Source organism: Ictidomys tridecemlineatus, chromosome 13, assembly GCF_052094955.1.
Source record: "Ictidomys tridecemlineatus isolate mIctTri1 chromosome 13, mIctTri1.hap1, whole genome shotgun sequence".
Taxonomy (NCBI): domain Eukaryota; kingdom Metazoa; phylum Chordata; class Mammalia; order Rodentia; family Sciuridae; genus Ictidomys; species Ictidomys tridecemlineatus.
The window spans coordinates 86325050-86344306 of record NC_135489.1 but is presented as its reverse complement, the minus strand read 5'-3'; the positions used below and the strand labels follow the sequence as shown (position 1 = coordinate 86344306).

Sequence of the window (19257 nt, the reverse complement as noted above, 5' to 3'; positions counted from 1 at the left end):
GGCACTGAGGAGGGAGCCAAGATAGGCCCCTGATCAGGGGACCTCACATGCACTTTCCAGCCATGCTGATCAGACATGCAAAGATCAATCAGCTCTTCTTCCGGGGAATCAGTCTCCCCATCCCTTTGTGGGGACATCCTCTCCTTCCAAGAAAAGCTAGGACTTCATGATGATTCAGGAAGCCCCCTTGTTCCTGGTTTGCATACAGTTATCTCTAAGAATTAATGAGTTTGTTGAGAAAAGATACAAAAGTAGTCCCGACCTCTCCTTTCCCAGGACACCCACATTTGAAGTGCCGGTCCACACTGACCTGCTCACCAAGCTGTTCACCATTCTGGAAGTTTCCACTCTATGCTGTGTATAAAGGCTTCAGCATTTGATCCATGGAGTGGTGGCTACACTATGGTCTAAGGAAAGGGCCCTTGTTCATGGACTGAGAGCTGATTCCTACGGCTCACAGGTGCTGTTGCCCAGATCACTGAAGGGTATTCAGCATACCAAGCATGGTCTGCTGGTGTCTGAGCACCCAGAAGAACTGTGACCAAAAGGAGATGCATTCTCCCTGTCCTCCTAGCCCTCTGCCTTCTTGATTTCCTACCCACTGCCTCCCACACAGCTCGGCCACCACGTGCTGCCCCGTGAGCCCTGCAGCAGGTGCCTTTACCCTCCACAGTGTGTCTTCCTCTCTCCTTTCCTCCTCTCTGTTGCCCCAAGAATCTGGGCAGAGCACAGGACCACATGGTCTGAGGAAAGCCAGGACCCAGCAAGGCACACATGTGGATCATCTTTCCTCATCACGTCCCATTGGTGAGGGTTCTCCAGAAACACAGAACTGAGAGGATGTACAGAGAGAAAGGAGTGAGTGCTGACGACCCGACTGCTCTATTAAGGAGAAGTCCCAAAATCTGCTGCCTCGGAGCCATAGGAGACCCAGAGAAACCTGTGGTGGTGTTTAGCTCAAGTCAAAGGCCTAGAACCAATGAATGACTCTCTTTTATTAACACACACATTCATGAAAATTATAGCTTGTTCAACAAAATAAAAATAGCTGTACTTATAAGAATTAAAAAAAATTTGTGCATCATAAAACAGTATTAAGAAAATGAAGAGACAACCTAAAGAATGGGAAAAAAATATTTACAAATCATATTCTATAAGGGTTTAATATCTAAGATATTTAAAGAATTCTTATAATTCAATAATAAAAAAGACAACCCAACTAAAAAGCAGACAAAAGATTTAAAATATTTATTTCTCCAAAGAAAATATACAAATGGCCAAAATGCACATAAAAGACATTCAACATCATACAGCATTAGAGAAATGCAAATTGAATTCATCATGAGATATCACTTTATAAATACTAGGCTATAATGAAAAGACATTATAAAATTTATGAGACAGAGAAACAGGAAACCTTGTGCATTGTTGGTGGGAATGTAAAATGGTATAGGCACTGTGGAAAATGGTATGATTAGTTCCTCAAGGCAAAAAAAAAAAAAAAATTGAATTATCAGATGACCCAGTAATTCCACTCTAAGGAATTCCACTACAAAAATTGCATACAAGAGAAATGAAAACACATGTCTATATAGAACCTGTCCATTAATGTTTTTAGAAGAAATATTCATAATAGTCAAAATGTCCATCAAAGGATAAAAAGATAAACTGTGTTATATATATATATATACAATGCAATATTTTTCAGCCATATAAAGGAAGCAGGATACAACTTGAATTAGACTTGAAAACACTACCATAAGTGAAAGAAATCAGTCACAAAATGTCATATATTGCATGATTTCTTTTATATGAAATATTCAGAAGAGGAAAATCCATGGAGACAGGAAAATCTACAGCTGCTATGGGATGAGGGAAGGGAGAAATAAAAAAAATTGTTACACAATGGATATGGGTGTATGATGAAAAAGTTTGGAAAACTAGAGAGAAGTGGGAGCTGTACAGCATTATAAGTGCACTAAATTGTATACTTTAAAATGGTAATTTATGTTATGTGTATTTCACCTAATTAAAAAAAAATTATAGCTTACATTTTTATAAGAACTCATTGTGTACAATGGCATCATCAAAGTTATTTTTGTTCTTTGAAAAAGCAAAAAAAAGTATATAATGTGTTTTAGTACATATCAATAATCCAATAACCAGTAGCTATTTTTGTAGTATCATTCCTTTAAAGTAAGGAAACTTGGTTCCCTATACATAATCTTAAGTGTTATAATATAGTAGATTTTGAGGAAATTATGCTGTCAAAAAGATTACAAAATAATATTATACCAAGAATGGTCAAATCTTATCCTAAGCCTTAAAATAGTCTAACAAAATTTGCATTTTAATTTGCAAGAGTTACAGCAAAACTTCAGAATTTGACCAACCAGCTTTATACTATTTATGTGACCATAGGCAATTTATACAACTGCTCTATAAATTTTACTTTCTCATCAATAAAATAGAGGCAATAATACCTAATTAATACAAATGTTCAATGAAAAATGTCCATTAAAAAGCCTGGCACGTAATTAAATAAAAGCGATAACCACAGAACCATACTATTACCCAATTCAATCTAAAATTCATTAATGCTTTAATAAAACTGTATTTACTCCCTACTACATGACAGGCACTGTGTTAGGTGCTGGAAAAGTCTAGATGACAGGTATTCTGATCAATTCAGTAAAGTGAAATTCAGTTGATTGAGGGGTTAGGGACAAAAAGGTGGTGAGAATATACACTGAAGGGGCATGGGTAGGAAAAAGAAAACAAAAGAATACAAAATAAACATCTATTAAATAATTCAGGGATTAGATTAATGTGAACAAACTGGCTCACATAAATTAAAGGAGGCAAATAACCTTATTTAAGCATTAGACAATTTAAATATTTTTAATATTACCTAAGTAAAAGATCTTTGATACATGCTCAGAATTTACACTTTGTAAGTATTTGAATCAGTTAAGCTTAAAGTTTTATATTCAAAATTTTATATTCAAAAATAAGTAACTGAAGCTTAGAAATGATTGAATTTCTTCATATAAATATTCATAACATTTTGGACTCCGACAACATCTTGGAATATAATTTAACACTGAATCACAGACAATGTGTAATGAAAAGTTCAGGTAACCAGGGTATTGACTGGAAAGGGTCATAAGTAAATTTGGTAGAATGAAAGAATCATTCTGTATCTTGATCAACATATTGATTACCAGACATATACACTTCAAAACTCCTTGAACAGTATGTTGAAGATATTTCCTTTTTATGATTTGTAATCTTATTTTAATTAAATACAGGCACCCACATAAACACACATACATTGAAATATATGTGAATGATATATGCATTAAAAAGTATATATATATATATTTTTTCACTCCTTATATATATATTCACTTTAATTTTAGGCAACTATTCCTCAGAGGCTACTTAAAAGTATTGAACTCTAGTTAATGAAATACATACTTAAGTGTTTGTGGATATAATATACAGATGTCTGCCACTTTAAAATGTAGCAAAAGTTAGATTGATGGATGGATAGGTATGTGATAAAACCATGAGGAATGAAATGTTAACAAAATCTAGGTAGCTGATATATAGCTTTTCATTGCACAATTCTTTTAACTCTTCTTTTTGTTTGAAAAGTTTGATAAGATGTTGGAGAAAAAAATCAGTTTAAAAGCTTTGACAACATAGAAAAAAAAGCTGATTATAAAATAGTAGTGATCATGCAACTCTACTTTTTGTTAATTTCTATTTGTGTACATATATTTATGTATGTTGCATATTCAACTATTCCCTCTTAACTAGAACCTTTCAATTCACTTAAAAAATACTTAAGAATGTCTGATCCCCAAACATAAAACCACAAAGAAGAAACTCCTTTAAAATCCCACATCACTTCCTTCAACTGCTACTAGGTCACTCCTGTCCCCTTCCAAAGTCACATTTCTTTTTATTCTTATTTGTTCTCTTTAGTTAAACATGACAGTAGAATGTATTCTGACATTGTATGTACATGGAACATAACTTCCCATTCTTGAGGTTGTACATGATGGGGAATTCACTGGTCATGTATTCATATATGAATATAGGAAATTGACGTCCAATTCATTCTGCTCTCTTTCCCATTCCCATTCCCCCTCCTGTGCCTCCACTCCCCCCTGTTCAATCTGGTGAACGTCCTGTCACTTCTCCCCACATACCCCATTGTGAGTCAGCATCCGCATATCAGAGAGAACATTCAGCCTAGCAAATGCCATATCAGAGAGAACATTCAGCCTAGCAAATGCCATAATTTCATTCCTCTTTATGGCTGAGTAATATTCCATTGTGTATATGTACCACATTTTCTTTATCCATTCATCTGTTAAGGGCACTTAGGTTGGTTCCATAGCTTAACTATTGTGAATTGGTTCCATAGCTTAACTATTGTGAATTGGTTCCATAGCTTAACTATTGTGAATTGAGTTCCATAGCTCAATGTGAATTGGTTCCATAGCTTAACTATTGTGAATTGAGCTGCTATAAACACTGATGTGGCTGTGACACTATAGTACACAAAGTCACATTTCTTAAAGAGGTAAGTACACTTCTCCTTTCCATGTTTTCATTTACTCAATATAAAATTAACACAAACTCCAGCAAAATAGCTTTTGCTGAAGATACTAATGACTTCTTTGTCACCACACCAAATGGACATTTTTCAATCCTCACCCCTGGTGGAATACAAAATATCAAATTTGTCTCCTCTTAAATTTAAAATAAGGGAAAGACAATATTTGGTATGTAAAACAAGCTTTAGAAAAAGCTGGGTGCCTATAGTTTCAGCTACTCAGAGGGCTGAGGCAGGAGGATTGCTTCGATCCAGGAGTTCTAGAATAACCTGGAGAATGTAGTGATATCTCATCTCAAAAAAAAAGTTTAATTTCATTATATGACCAAGTTTGAAAATAAAAAGGAGAAAACGTAGAGGCTAAAATTAGGAAAAGGGACCAGGGGATGAAGAAGAAAAGAAGACAGAACCATAGTTAAAATAGTAAACGCCGCTGGTCTATTTTCATTACCCAATTCGATAGTATTTTGAAATTCGAATGAACTCATAAACTATTGTCTACATTTCTTCAATTGGTTCAATCTATATCTATATCTATATCTATATCTATATCTATATCTAATCTATATCTATAGAAGCTCTGCTAAATGGTCTATTTACGTAGAAATTATTCTTCAAGTTACAACAATAATCAAAGAAGTGAGTCCCAAAGGATCAGACAAATCCAGCCTGGTATCAAATCAGTACAAAAACTATTTCCTAAGACTTTCATGGCACAGAGTACATAACACAGCAGCTCAAAGCCTTCCAAGGAAACCAGCAACTCTGCAGTAAGATCAGCCGTTAAAAATAATCCTGTAAAATGGAAAATAAAGGGAATTTCTTTGTAAACAGGAGCTTGGGCATGAAAGATGAGCTTCTAATTTGAGGCTAAATGTGCACAATTTGAACTGTATTCATTTTAGATGGTCATTTTTTATAATACCGTCACGTTTCTGATTTTGAAGATACACACGCAATGATTAGTCAAAGAATACTAAAGAACATTCTAGTACATACAAAACAGTACAAGTATATGTAAAGTTAGTCATACCAGAGCTTTCTTATTTTCCTTTAGAACTTCTCCACTTATCTTGGTCAAATCCCGAAGGTTCCTTTCTTTATTCTTGTTATCTACCCTCCCAAGCAAACAAATTCACTTATCCCACAAACAACTCAGCACCTCCCGTGTGGAGGCCTAAACCACCTTCATTGCCTGGGTGTAAAGAAACACAGAGGATGGCTAAAAGCAAACATGCTATGAATATTGGAGGATTTTATTTTAGCATACCTTTTCACACCAAAACCCTGTTTTTAAATGTTAAATTGAGTTTTTCACTTACCTTTAAGCTCCACTAACCAATGGAAGTATCACTGAATAAAATAGCATAACTTCAACTAGGAAGGAAACACAGAAGGCCTTCATCACAATCTAGACAGACACTTCTGAAAACCCAGAGTGACTGTTCAGCATAAAGTCTAGATTCAAAACTCGAATCCTTTTGGATCACAGACCTCTTTGAACATCTAAGTTAAGGAGCCTGTGGCAGGCAGCTTCTGATAGAGTTCCCAGCAATCCTCACTTCTCTGTATTCACAACCTTCCTCTAGTTGAGCTTGAAGTGGCGTTAGCAACTTTCTTCCAGTGAACAGAAAGTGGCAAAAGGAGGGGACAACGTTTTTGTAATTAGGTTACAAGACCGTGACTTCCATTTCCTAGCACTCTCTCTTGCCCTATTACTTGCTTTTCCTGATAAAGCAAGCTATGTGTTGTGAGATGTTCCATAACAAGGTCCAAGCAGCAAAGAAGCATGGGAGGCCTGAGTCCCACAAGCCACAGGGAACCAAATCCTACCAACACCCATGTAAGCTAGGAAGCGCATCCTCCCAGGTCAACATGAGACAGCAGCCCGAAAGAGGCAGAGCCAGAGAGCCCAGCTAAGCTGCACACAGACTCCTGACCCACAGAAACTATGAGGTAATAAATGTGTATGGTTTTAAGCTGCTGAATTTGGGGGTAATTTGGTTTACACCAACATAAAACTAACAAAATACCCTCTATAGAAAAGTACACAATATACAAACTCCGGTATACATTTAAGGGAATGTCCATCAATTGAATACCTAAGTAGTTCAGGCATTACAGATCAGGAAACTTGTGATATGAGAAACTCAAAATGATATGCATAAAAGACCTGTAGGAAATCATGCCATGTCCTATACCAAATGTAGAATACTTTCCTTCCTAAAGTATTATTAAGAAAGTTTATATTAAATATAATTGATATCATAATATAAATATTAATATATATCAATACATATTAGTATATACTAATTTATATAAATATAATGTAAATATTACCACAGGTAAAATAATACCAAAGTCAAGTAATGCCAAAACATAATATATTTCAAAGGTACTAAATAGGTATTGAAGATAAAATAGAGACAGTCAATTTTGAGATTTTTCTGTCCAGTTGGTGAGACAAAAACAAACACACACACATGTACACACACAAATATCCATCATAATGGTAGTACAAATAGAGATTTGCACACAGAATCCACTCCTGTACATAATATAATGACATTATTGAAGTTTAATTATAATCTAACTAGAATAAATACCTGAACTGTTTTTCCAAGTCCCATGTCATCACCCAGAATACACCCTCTTCCTTGGATGTAGTGTCCATAGAGAAACTGAGCTCCATCCCTTTGGTAGTCTCTCAAATACCTATTAATAGTATAAGGAATAGAGTCTCCATCTTCAGATAATTTAAAGGCATTAGCAGATGATGGAAATTTTCGGTCTGGGAAAAATGGTTTTTCCAAATCTTCATCATCAAATATAAAACTCCTGGAGCAAACTTTAGCAGATTTTACTTCTTGAAGTCTTTTAAGAGGTATTTTCCTTTCTTGAAAATCTGAATATAAGACAACAGCAAATGACTTGCCATTTTCATCCACTGTAATAGATTTTATGCTTGCTTCACAAAGTTTTTCATCATGTGGAGAAGGAGCAAGACATCTTTCTCCTGGAAGCCACCTGTCTACAATAATAAAGAAAAGAAAATTTTCAGATCTAGCTTATAAATAACATCTTATCCACTACCATGAAAAAAAAAAAAGAATCCAAAAATCTTTTTAAATTAACTGAGACAAAGTAAAATATATTTATGTGTAGATATTTTCCTAAAATATGTTATCAGATGTCCTATAATAAACAAAGGGCATATAATTCACTTCCTGTCATTCTTATCCTGATGATATGCCATAATACCCCTGGTGATTCTGATTCAGTACATATGGGTCATGGGCATCTGGTTTTATTATTTTGTTTCATTGTTATTGTTGAATTCAAATATGAGATTGATGCTCAGCCAGGGTGAACCACTGATTTAACTACTCCTACTGACTCACGAACATTATATATTATTCATGATATGACAAAGTTAAGATTGAGTAGGACTTGGTAAAAAGTAAGCTAAATCCTTTGGACAGCAATGTTTCTGTGGTTCATCTGTCTGCATCTTTTTAAAATTATTCCCACCTCCTTTCTCTGGAGACAGGTGCTTTTTTTTCATGGTCAATATTGCTGCTTCTAAACCACTGTTCCAATTGGTATTCAACTAGACAAGGGAAACTCCAATTACAGGGTGATGTCACAGCTTTGTCACAACCTTTTCCCTTCTAGGTTTCAAATAGTGAGGTTTTTAGGAAATTCTAAGTTCTCTAAGACCCTATTGTTCTTTCAGGAGTCTGATCTCTATATTTGTAAACTTATCCTGTGCTGAACTGTTTATTTTCCATCCTGAAGATACAGCACTGTGAATGGAGAGGAGTTCTTGATAAAGTATACTATTAGTACAATTTGAAAGGTACCAAATAGAGGAAGCTAAGTAAAAATTTTTCCAAATGGAATTTCTACGGCAAGAATCCAAAGTATTATATGACTATGATCACAAGAATATTAAGAATTATTTTTCTTACACATTTCTCATTAAGGTAAGTAGTTTCTTAGAGTCTTCCTAATGATCTCTAATTAGATTTTCATAACATCCATGATTATAATATGACGTTTATATTGTCTTAAGCAAGAATAACTCCTTATGATATTTTTCACCAATTGTTCCTCAAAAGTAAAGCCATAATTCCCATTAATTTTGGTGAGGAGGTTTTATCACAGCAATCATAAGTAAGCAGGGAAAACCCCATTTCTACTAATCTTTCAATCCAAACTGAGAACTGTTACACTATTCTGAAAGACAGAGTTTTAATGTGAAATTAACACTCTGATCTACTGTAAGAGTAAAATAGCAAATGGGTCAGTGGGTCTTGTTTTAACAATAGTGCTGTTTGAGAATTAAAACCTAGAGTTACCCTTACTACAACTCTTAACACATTGATTGATGTAGATTGTCTACCTAGCAAATGTCTTCTCCTTTTTAAGACTTAATTCTTTATCTATTGTTCAACATATGATTGAAGCACCAATTATTCACTAGCCATTGTATCTTATAAAGCAGAGAAAAATTAATGTAAAAAATGATGACTTGTCTTTCTGCATCTGATTAACTGGGATCATTTATAATTAACTTTTCAAGGTAGAAGACAATTAGTCAACCCTTAATCCTCTTTTTATATTACTCCCATATCCAATCCATCAGAATCTTTCTGATTCTACTTCAAAAATATCACTTTCCTCCATGCCACCATCACTCTAAAGCAAATACTAGCCTATTGTAATATCTGTATTAAGTCAGATATTAGCTATTTTTTGCTAACTCTAAGTTTTGCAGGCCATACATTCTTTAGTCACTGTAAGGCAAAAACAACTGCAGATAATAAACAAATGGGGCTGAGTTCTAATAAAACTTTATTTACAAAAGGAAGTATCAGACTAGATTTGGTCTGTGAGTGGGTAGTAGCTTGGTGACCTTTGCCCTAATGCACATCACCATCACCTTAGCAACCTAAGCAACATCCTGTCTCAACATGAAATTTCAAAGAAAAAAAAAAGGGAAAGGGGTCTAAGAAGTGTGTCTCAGTGGTTCAGCATGTGCAAAAAAAAAAAAAAAAAAAAACGTGAAGGGCATCACATAACTTATGGGTATCTTTCTGCTTCCTGAGTTTGGATAATTTCTGGAACTAAACAGATAGGGTCTGAGCTAGGGAGGAATCTCTCACTATCCAGACTCCAGAACAAACTGCTTCAATTGGGAGGATTTCCTGTTGGACTGAATGGAGGACTGAAAGTAATGCTAGACCATGATCTGTTCTCTCGCCCTCTTTGATTCACCCTCCTTGCTACTGGAATATGACAAGCAGGCTCCCACCCCTGGGCCCCTAAGCTTTCTGTTCCTTCCACTGGCACTTTCCCTAAATAGCCAAGTGACTAGATTTAACTGCAAATGAGCATCCCAGTGACCATCTCTGCTCTGCAGCTTCATCTGTTTGCTTTTACCTGCAGACTCCTATAGGCACACGTGTGTACATACTAGAGGACCCTGAAGGGCAATGTCAACAATATCAGCCCTCAGAGTTCAGGCTGGCACTGTCTTCGTGAGACTTACCCCTCAATTCCTCATCTATTTAATGAGATAAACACCTTACTCAACGGAAAAGCGAGTCGATAAGCAATCAGAAAAAAACACTCAATATGTGGTAAGCTACTAATTTAGGGACAAGAATACCTCCCCGACGACTTGTGGCAGCATATAAACCCCTGCCTCAACACAGCACGTATTAAAACTGTGCACTAAAAGTAAGCGAACTAAACAAATATCGCAACCTTCGCCCCTCTCCTTAACGACCCCCCTGCCCGGCACCAGGCGTACACTGATGAAGAATGACGTCTAGGCACCACGTGGGCAATCGCATAAAGCTCTGCAGACACCCGTCTAATTTAACAATCACAAAAACTCGGCACTGACGCCAAGTTCACAGACGGGGACACTGCGCCAGGTGGCTCGGCAGTGCTGCAGGGAGTCTGACTGCAGAGTCCAGGTCCACCACCCTGAATAGCTGAATGGGTCCCAGCCCTAAACGGGTTCGGACTGGCAGCTGTCACTCCAGGGAGCAAAGCGCTCCGCTTCGGCCAGGGGGGGGGGGCGCGGGCGCGACGCCGCAGGCAGGTGTCCGCCGCGGCAAGCGCGGAGCCCATACCTTTGCGGGCGGATTCCGCGCGCGACCTCGGGGCCTCCAGATCCATCGGGCCGGGGGGCGGGGCCGGGCAGCCCAGCGGCACCGAACCCCTGGCGGGCGGGCGGGCCAGCTGCGGCCCACGCCACCGCCAGCCGCGCTCCGCGCATCGCCCCCAAGCCCCTCGCGGGGCCGGGAGAGGGTCAGAGGGCCCAGCCGAGCGGGTCGGCGGCGTCCGAGCCGGGGCACTGGGTGAGGCTGGCCAGGTGGCGCTCCCCTCGTCGACGCGGGCCCCGCCGCCGGTGGGGAACCGGAGGTGGGCACCGGGTCCCAGCTAATCTCCCCCTCAGGGTCGGGCTTCCCTCCACAGCCCACCGCCACTTCCAAGCCCGACTGAGGAAATCCCGCGAGAATAGGCTCGCGAGCTGTCACTAGAGTATCGCGAGAAGAAGACCTTGGCTCCTGGGGGCGGGGCCAACCTCCGGACGTCCTCTCCCCAGGAGACGCGGATCCGAAAAGCCCGCGGGAACTGCAACTATCGCGGGGTTTGCAGTCGCTCTCCGTGCTGAACCGGCTTTGGTGCTGAAAGGAATTGGAAAAGGCTTGGGGACTGGGGTCGGGTCATGGGTGGTAAGGAGCCGGGCAGCGACCGCCTCCCAGGACGCGCGGCCTCGGGTGAGACACCTTCGGGTGAATCGCAGCTGCGGCCACTGTTGCTGTCGACAGAAGGCGGGCGTAGGAATGCCGCTGAGTTCTCGGCGCTCCTCTCCCGCGAAGGCCGCCGCGGGTCTGCAAGCCCAGGCCCGGGAGCGCGGGCCCGCGGACCTCCAGACCCGGCTCCGTCCGCAAGGCTACTGCCCGTCCGACAGCGCCCAGACGCCGTGGCGTGAGCCAGACACGGTTGCTGCCCGTGCTGAAATGGTTTCATGTGCTGTGTAGTACTCCTGGGTTCAGGGTGGCCCAGATAGCCTGGATTCAGTTCCTGCTGCTGCTGCTGCTGCTGCAACCAATCACCACCACCTTCCCCCCCCCCTCCCGCTCATTTCTTATAGTTTTGTAGGTCAGAAGTCCTATGAGGGTCTCTTTAGGTTAAAATTAAGTATCAAAGGACTGCATTCCTTTCTGGAGGATTTAGGAAATGTTGTTTGCTTGCCCTTAGCAGTTTCCGTCTACCGGTTCATTGCAGCTGGGAAAGAATCTTTGATTATTTATTTATTATTTTTTTTTTGTGGTGCTGGGGATTGAACCCAGAGCCTTGTGCATGCGAGGCAAGCACTCTATCAAATGAGCTATATCCCCAGCCCAGAATCTTTGATTTTTAAGAGCTCACCTGAATCCAAAATAATCCCACTTCCAGATCTGCACCCTTAATCACATCAGCAAAGTCCCTTTGCTATGTAAGGTCTTATATTTATGGGTTCCATATATTTTTGCAGAGGATCATTATTCCGCCTGCTGGTAGGGCCTCAGGAAAACTATTTTGACTACTCATTCTGCAAATAGACTTCTGTTTGGCAGGTATTAAAAATTAGCATGTTTTAATAAAATGTTTCAACAATACTTGTTGCTTTCCAGCAGATAAACGCTTTAAGTGAAACACTAAATCATCCATCATGTGTAGGATGCTGACCAACTGGAGCCCTCTGTGCTTAACTGCCCTGCTCCTAACAATGAAGCTAATAATGAAAATGAAGTCAAAATGATACTTGTAAGAAATAAAATGAAGAAGTAAAACTCCAAAAACAGTGCCTGGTCACCATAAGCGACATGTGCATTTCTACTCTGATAGAATGCATCCCCTTGAAAGCTTTGTTGCCGCACGGCCATGGGTTCAGCTTAGTATTTTAGCTAATCATTGATAGTACATTGCTAGATTAGGTTTCTAGACTAGATTCTAACCTCCGACACCAGGTACTGTAGGATGTATTTCACGTATAGCTAAGCAAATTAAACTGATTATAATTGTAACTTCAGACTTTTAACATGCATCCTGATATTGGAAATTGTAAAATCTAGAAAATACGTCTCTTGGAATTGATGGAGTGTATCTGTTTTACTCAAACTCTTCATGTCTCTAAAATCAAAATGACAGATGGAAGTTTTAGTCAAGCTTACTTTTTTTTCCCCACAACTACCAGAGAAGTTTGACTTTTTCCCCATTTAAATAATTAAGTGTGTGATACATTGATTTAAGATGTAGATCTTACAGAGCTGCCTTGTAACTAGAAGCTACAAGACAATTATAGACATAAATTGTGATTTAAATGAAAGAGATCATCTCATTGGAGGAAAACCCTTGTAACTAAAGGAGAGAAGGTTTCCTAATTTTCTGAGCATTATTTAGCCTCGCTGCCATGGTTACAACGTATAATAAAGCAGTAATCCTTGTGACATGGAAACATCTTAGTGAGGCATCCTCAAACATTCCCTCTCCAACTATCCTCAGCATTTTCTTTTTCCTTTCAGTACTAGGAATTGATCCCAGGGATGTTCTACCACTGACATAAACCCCCAATCCTTTTTATTTTTTATTTTGAGACATGGTCTTGCTAAGATGCTGAATCTGGCCTCAGCCTCCTTAGTAGCGTGAGATCCTGTCTCAAAATAAAATGTAAATAGGTCTGGACATGCAACTATGTAATAAGAGCATATTTAGCATGTGGAAGGCCCTGGGTTCAAGCCTCAGCAGCAGTCGCTGCCCTAAACCCCTCCCCCTCAAAAAAAAAACTACAAAAAGAAAAAATACAATGATGACAACATATACATTTCAAAAAGAATATTGCTTGAATATCAAAGAGACTCTGAAGAAAGATGATTGAACCCTCTAATATTTTATTCAAAAAATGTTTCTCTTCATGTTTATACTGCAAAAGTTTAAATATATGTGTTTGTGTGGTTCATAGGTCTCCAAAACCATGAATTAATTCAACAAAAGACTGAAAGGAGAAAATATTAAAATATTTAAATCTGCAGTTTTGTTTCATGCAATATTTCATGTCATGCCAGCTGATTAGCCTAGAAATTCTGCAACAAAACACCAAGAACTGGGCTGGGGACTCAGCTTAGTTGGTAGGGTGCTTGCCTCACATGTACAAGGCCCTGGGTTCAATCCCCAGCACCACACACACACCAGAAAAAACTACAGGTTGAAATAGTTTCATAAAGATACTCAAAATGCCTGGCCAAGCTTTCAAAAAAGTGTGAAGTACTCATGGGCCATAAATAAGGGGGGAAGTGAAAGCTAGCTTGTTAGGTGGCACTTCTCCCACACTGTCCTAGAGGCATTTGGCCATTTTGGTTACCAAAGGGTCTGAATGTAGCAGTCTTGTGGGGGCAGAAGACATGGTCTTAAGCCCACACAAGCTCACACATGGGGGATGTGAAACTCATTCAGATGGTGAAAGTAATATCCTTCCTGAAATGATGGGCTGAAAGGAAAGTCTGGGCCGTGGAAAGAGAGAAAGTGAAAAAGAGGGACTTGTCTGTCTGGACGGGAATCTTTTTTAGGGGTGATGTTAATTTTCCTCAAATAGATGTAAGATTTGAACTTACACAACCTGCATGATCAGGCAAACCCCAAATCAAGATAATAGATTTCTATAATGCCAGGTTAATTATACCCAGGTTGCTAGAAAGGAGGAAATAGATCCATTCTACAGGGAAACACTAGAGATTCCTCAGACATCTCAGGAGAAAAGTCCCATCAAACAATTCATGACAGATGTGGTGGCGCTTGTCTGTAATCCCAGGGGCTTGGGAGGCTGAGGCAAGTCCAAAGATCGCAAGTTCAAAGCCAGCCTCAGCAATTTAGGGAGATCCTGTCTCAAAATAAAAAAAAAATAAAAATGGTCTGGGGAGGTGGCTCAGTGGTTAATGCCCCTGGGTTCAATCCCAGGTACCTCTCCCCACCAAAATCACAACTCTAAAACTGAAACACACAGAAACAAGCATCATGAATAGAGAAAATAGGCATCAGAAATAGAACCCTAATAATTTCAGTTAATAGAAGCCACAGGTAAAAATTTTTAAGTGTCATTAAAATAGTGATATTTTAAAAACTGAACTGAAAACATGGGAAAGGAAATAAATGGCACTGTCAAATACCAAATAGGTTTATTAAAGAACTTGTAGAAATGAAAATTTCAATGTTTGAAATTTAAAACCCAATGGTAAGGTAAAGAGCACATTAAACACGCCTTAATATAAAATTGTAAACTGAAAGATCTAAAGAAATGACCCAAAATGCAGCGTAAAAAGATCCAGAAGATGGAAAACACAAAAGGAAGGCAAGAAATAAAACAGAGGATAGAAGGCAAAAGTCAAAAATACATCTGAGTTCTACAAGTAAGGGGAGACCAGGGGAGAAGTGGGTATGTTCAAAGAAGTAAGACCTGGTGTTCTTAGACTGAGGGTGTATAATGAATTCCATTGTCGTTTTGATTTTAGAGACATGGAAAGGGTATCTCAGTAGTTAGAGACACTGAAGCAGAATTTCAGAAGAAAGTAAAAGGAATCTTGAAAATGATCATTGGAAAAGTCAGATTTCCTTTCTTCAGTAAAACGACAATTTAACTGACAGTAGCAGACTTCTTAGTGACAGTGATGCCTGGAGACAAAGAGACACCAGCCTCAAAGTGCAAAGAGAAAATAACTGCCAAACTGGAATTTTATAGGAAGCTAACTTTTAATCTGGGGAAAATAAGAATATTTTTTCAGGCAAAACCAAAACATATCATCGATGCACTGTCACTACAGGTCCTTTTTAAGGATTTTGAACTTGAGAGATTAGAAGTGTAAGAAGGAATGATTAGCCTGATCAAATTGATAAACAACCATTGACTGTATGAATTAACAAGTTGTAAGTTCTTGGAATAAGTTAATTTGGATGTATAAAAATATACTAAAATTCAAATACATCACAATAATGGGAAAAAATGTGATGACAGCGCTATGGCTTCAGTATGAAATGTCCCCCAAGTCCCCCTATGTTAGAGTTAGTCCCCAGCTCTGGACTGTGGGGAGGCGGTGGAAACTTTAGAGGCTGAGTCTAGTGGTCATTGGGAGTGTGTTCTCCATGGAAAAACCAGGATCCCAGCCCCTCCTCCCCGCTCCTATCCTCTCTCTGCTTCTGGGTCACTGTGAGATTGGAAGGTGCTCTCCCATGCGCTCCTGCCAGGACACACTGCCTCATTCCCAGGCCCCAGAGCACTAGGGCCAACCAGCCAAGGACTGAAACCTCCAAAACTGAGCCCAAACAAACATTCTTTCCTTTTAAGTTGAATTATCTCAGGTAGTTGTTGTGGAAAGCTGACTCACACAGACAGTAAAAGAGTCTAGGATGTGTAAAATGTCAGATGAGACAAAGCAAACTCTAATGCAAAAAGTTGAAGAGGTATAAGAACAACATAAATAATGATAAGAGGTGTTTCTATTTTTGTAAACTAAGAAAGTAAAAAATGTTCTCAACTTACAACCTAAAAATGATCTCCAAAAATATGAAAGCTGTCACAATTTCAAGGGGAAACTGATTAGTCCATAATATGATAGGAATTTTTAATATACTTCACTAGTAATTATCAGATTAAGAAGAAATGTAGATTTGAGCCAGGCACCATGGTACACACTTGGAATCCCAGTGACTCGGAGGCTGAGGCAGGAAGATTTCGAGTTCAAAGCCAGCCTCAGCAACTGTGAGGCGCTAAGCAACTCAGTGAGACCCTGTCTCTAAATAAAATACACGAAAGGGCTGGGGATGTAGCTCAGTGGATAAGCACCCCTGAGTTCAATCCCTGGTATCAAAACCAAACAAAAAAAAATAGATTTGTACCACACAATTAATAGACTTAATCTAATGTATGTATATAGCATACTCAATCTTATTGTCAGAATAAACATTTTGTGAGCGTGTGTGAACATTTATAAAAACTGATCATGACCTGTGTATGTCTTAAGGCAAATCTCAGTGCTAGATTTTAAATTACATATATCAGAAAGAATGAATTATAACTGCCATTATTCACAACATAATTATCAGTCATATAAAAAACAAGAGATTATGCAGATAAATTCTTAGAAAAGGGGAACTGATTGTGGATACATGGCAAATGATAAGTCACTGTGTTTCTAACACATTAGCAACACAAGTTAGAGAATATAATTTTAAAAAGGAACTTTTATAGTGGTAATAAAAATAAAGAAGAATAACTGTGATTATCTAAAAATATGTGCAAAATGTTTATAAAGGTAATAATAAAATTATATTGGAAACCTAATAGAAGAGATATACTACATTCATGATATAACAACTCAATATGAAAAAGACTTCACTTTTCCCAAAATTAATTTATAGTGTGATTCCTTGCCAAATTACTGACAGCTTTCTTTCCCTAGACCTGAACAAGGATATTTGTTAAAATTATATGAAACATATAATCAAGGCAACTTTGACATCAGGAAGGAAATGAAGAACTGTTCAACAGATATTGTTGGAATACCAATGTTATACAGGGGAGGCACATGGGACTGAATTTTTCTCTACACTGCACACAAAGTTGAGCTCCAACTAAATTTAAAACTAAATGCAAAACCATTTAAAAGATTTAAATTTAGTGAGATATTTGTGGTTTTGATTTTTGGTGATATTGGGGATTGAACTAAAGGTCTCATGTGTGCTAAGCAAGCGCTCTATCACTGACTGGCTCTTTTTATCTTATTTAGAGATAGGGTCTCACTGAGTTGCCTAGCTTGACCTCTAACTTGGGATCCCTCTGCCTTAGGTCCCAGGTAGTTGGGGTTACAGGTATGTGCCACCATGCCCTGTTTTGTAAGATTTTTTTTAAACCCAACAAGTTCTTTTCACAACACTCAATAAGACCCTCTCTCTAAATAAAAATACAAAATAGGGGCTGGGGATGTGGCTCAGTGGTTGAGTGCCCCTGAGTTCCATCCCTGATACCTACCCCAAAAAACTACTAGAACAATTATGCCGTCAGTGGGCCATGCAAAGAAGTCGCCTTAGCATGCATGACTTTAATCTAACTCTTTAAGTGAATGTGACTGTATTTTATTGTTTGCATGTCAAAATTTGCATGTCACTGATGCATATGTGGTTATGTTCAAAGCATTCCTTTTGGCATACTTTTGCTTTATTTAACAGAAGATTCTAATTTAATAACAATTAAATGAAAAGTTACAAACATAAGACATTTATAAAAGGCCTATATCATGTGTGATTAGCTTACTATGAAAACAATTAAAATGGAAAACTAACATATCCATATAAGGACATGCTACCCAACTTTGTTAGCTTTAAAGAAATAAAGATAGGTTTAAAATTTAAACGTAATTCAATGAATTAATATTGCTTTAACTAAGTACAAAAAAATACAGCCTTGATTACAATGATATTTTTAAATGCCAAAACTAACTTTTAGAAGCTAAGTTGAAAAATAAGATATCAGATAAGCTACTGACAATTTTCGGACTAAATCCCTCCTATATGTTCAAAAGCACTATAGCATAGAAAATTAGCTAATGTAAGTTCCATAAAAAGACTTTTGCCCATCTAGAAAAACACAAAGAATAAAGTGGTCTCCAAAAATCCATTACACTTTCATAATAGAATCTTTTCCCCCAAAAAAAATTCTGATCAAAGTAAGGCGAATCACATTTGAATAATATCAAGAAAATGCACAAAAATGTAAATTTGCAATATTTTACCAGCTTCCAGTAAGTAGGATAGGAACATCATCTGGACCATATTAAAATCTGTAGAGTGGAAGTGTTTTCTATCCTTATTCTGTACTCCCCGAATAGTCTTTAGATCACATGACCTTCAAATCTAAAATTCAGTGTAATTTCTAATGAAGAAGATAACTTTTCCTTGAATTATTTTAGGCCATATCACCTCATTTGTGGTGACTTTCTTTGAATTTTTATTCTGAAATCCTTCAGCAAGGCAAATTATTTCCAAAAAGAAGCTGTGTAGGCAGTTTAAAATTTTTAAGTTTAAATTTTAAAGTCTGTCTATATACTTTGTAAAAGATGGTTGGCAAAGTTTTACTTTTCAAAAAGTTCCCCAAACAAGCAACACCTTTGAAATAAGGGTAAAACCATGAAATAAGGGTAAAAAGTACTTTTATGGTCATTACAAGATGTGCAAACTTCCATTGTTTATTCTGAATACAAATTTAATCTTATACTTCCTTCATAAAAATTATTTGATCACTAATTCATCACTGTATTAGAAACTGAGATGGTGGTGTCTGGACACTGGAGGGTTTAGATATAAATTAACTCAAGGAGTTAATTAAAACAGGGAACTATGAAAAGCATGTTAAATATACGTGAGTTTATTTTTAAACTGGACACTTTTTTATTATAAAGCAACTCTTTCACGGGAACTGTTCCCTCCAATTAATGCGTAGATCATTTGACAGAACGGTTGAAATATCCCACACCACTTTTGCACAGTGAAAATGCAAAACCCAAAGAATTCATATTTTC

At 38.0% G+C, this 19257-nt stretch overlaps 1 long non-coding RNA gene across 4 annotated transcripts; it reads right to left on the bottom strand.

The window, feature by feature from the left end:
- Positions 1-1233: 1233 nt before the first annotated feature.
- LOC144369947 (uncharacterized) lies at positions 1234-11688 on the bottom strand. 4 transcript variants are annotated; one of them, XR_013429796.1, is made up of 4 exons: positions 10777-11185; positions 7237-7661; positions 5953-6007; positions 1234-5425 (listed from the first exon to the last, which is right to left on the bottom strand). It is a non-coding gene; the product is annotated as an uncharacterized LOC144369947 (long non-coding RNA). The 4 variants fall into 4 exon arrangements; XR_013429795.1 differs by having other exon boundaries at positions 1234-6007; XR_013429794.1 differs by lacking the exon at positions 5953-6007.
- Positions 11689-19257: the final 7569 nt, after the last annotated feature.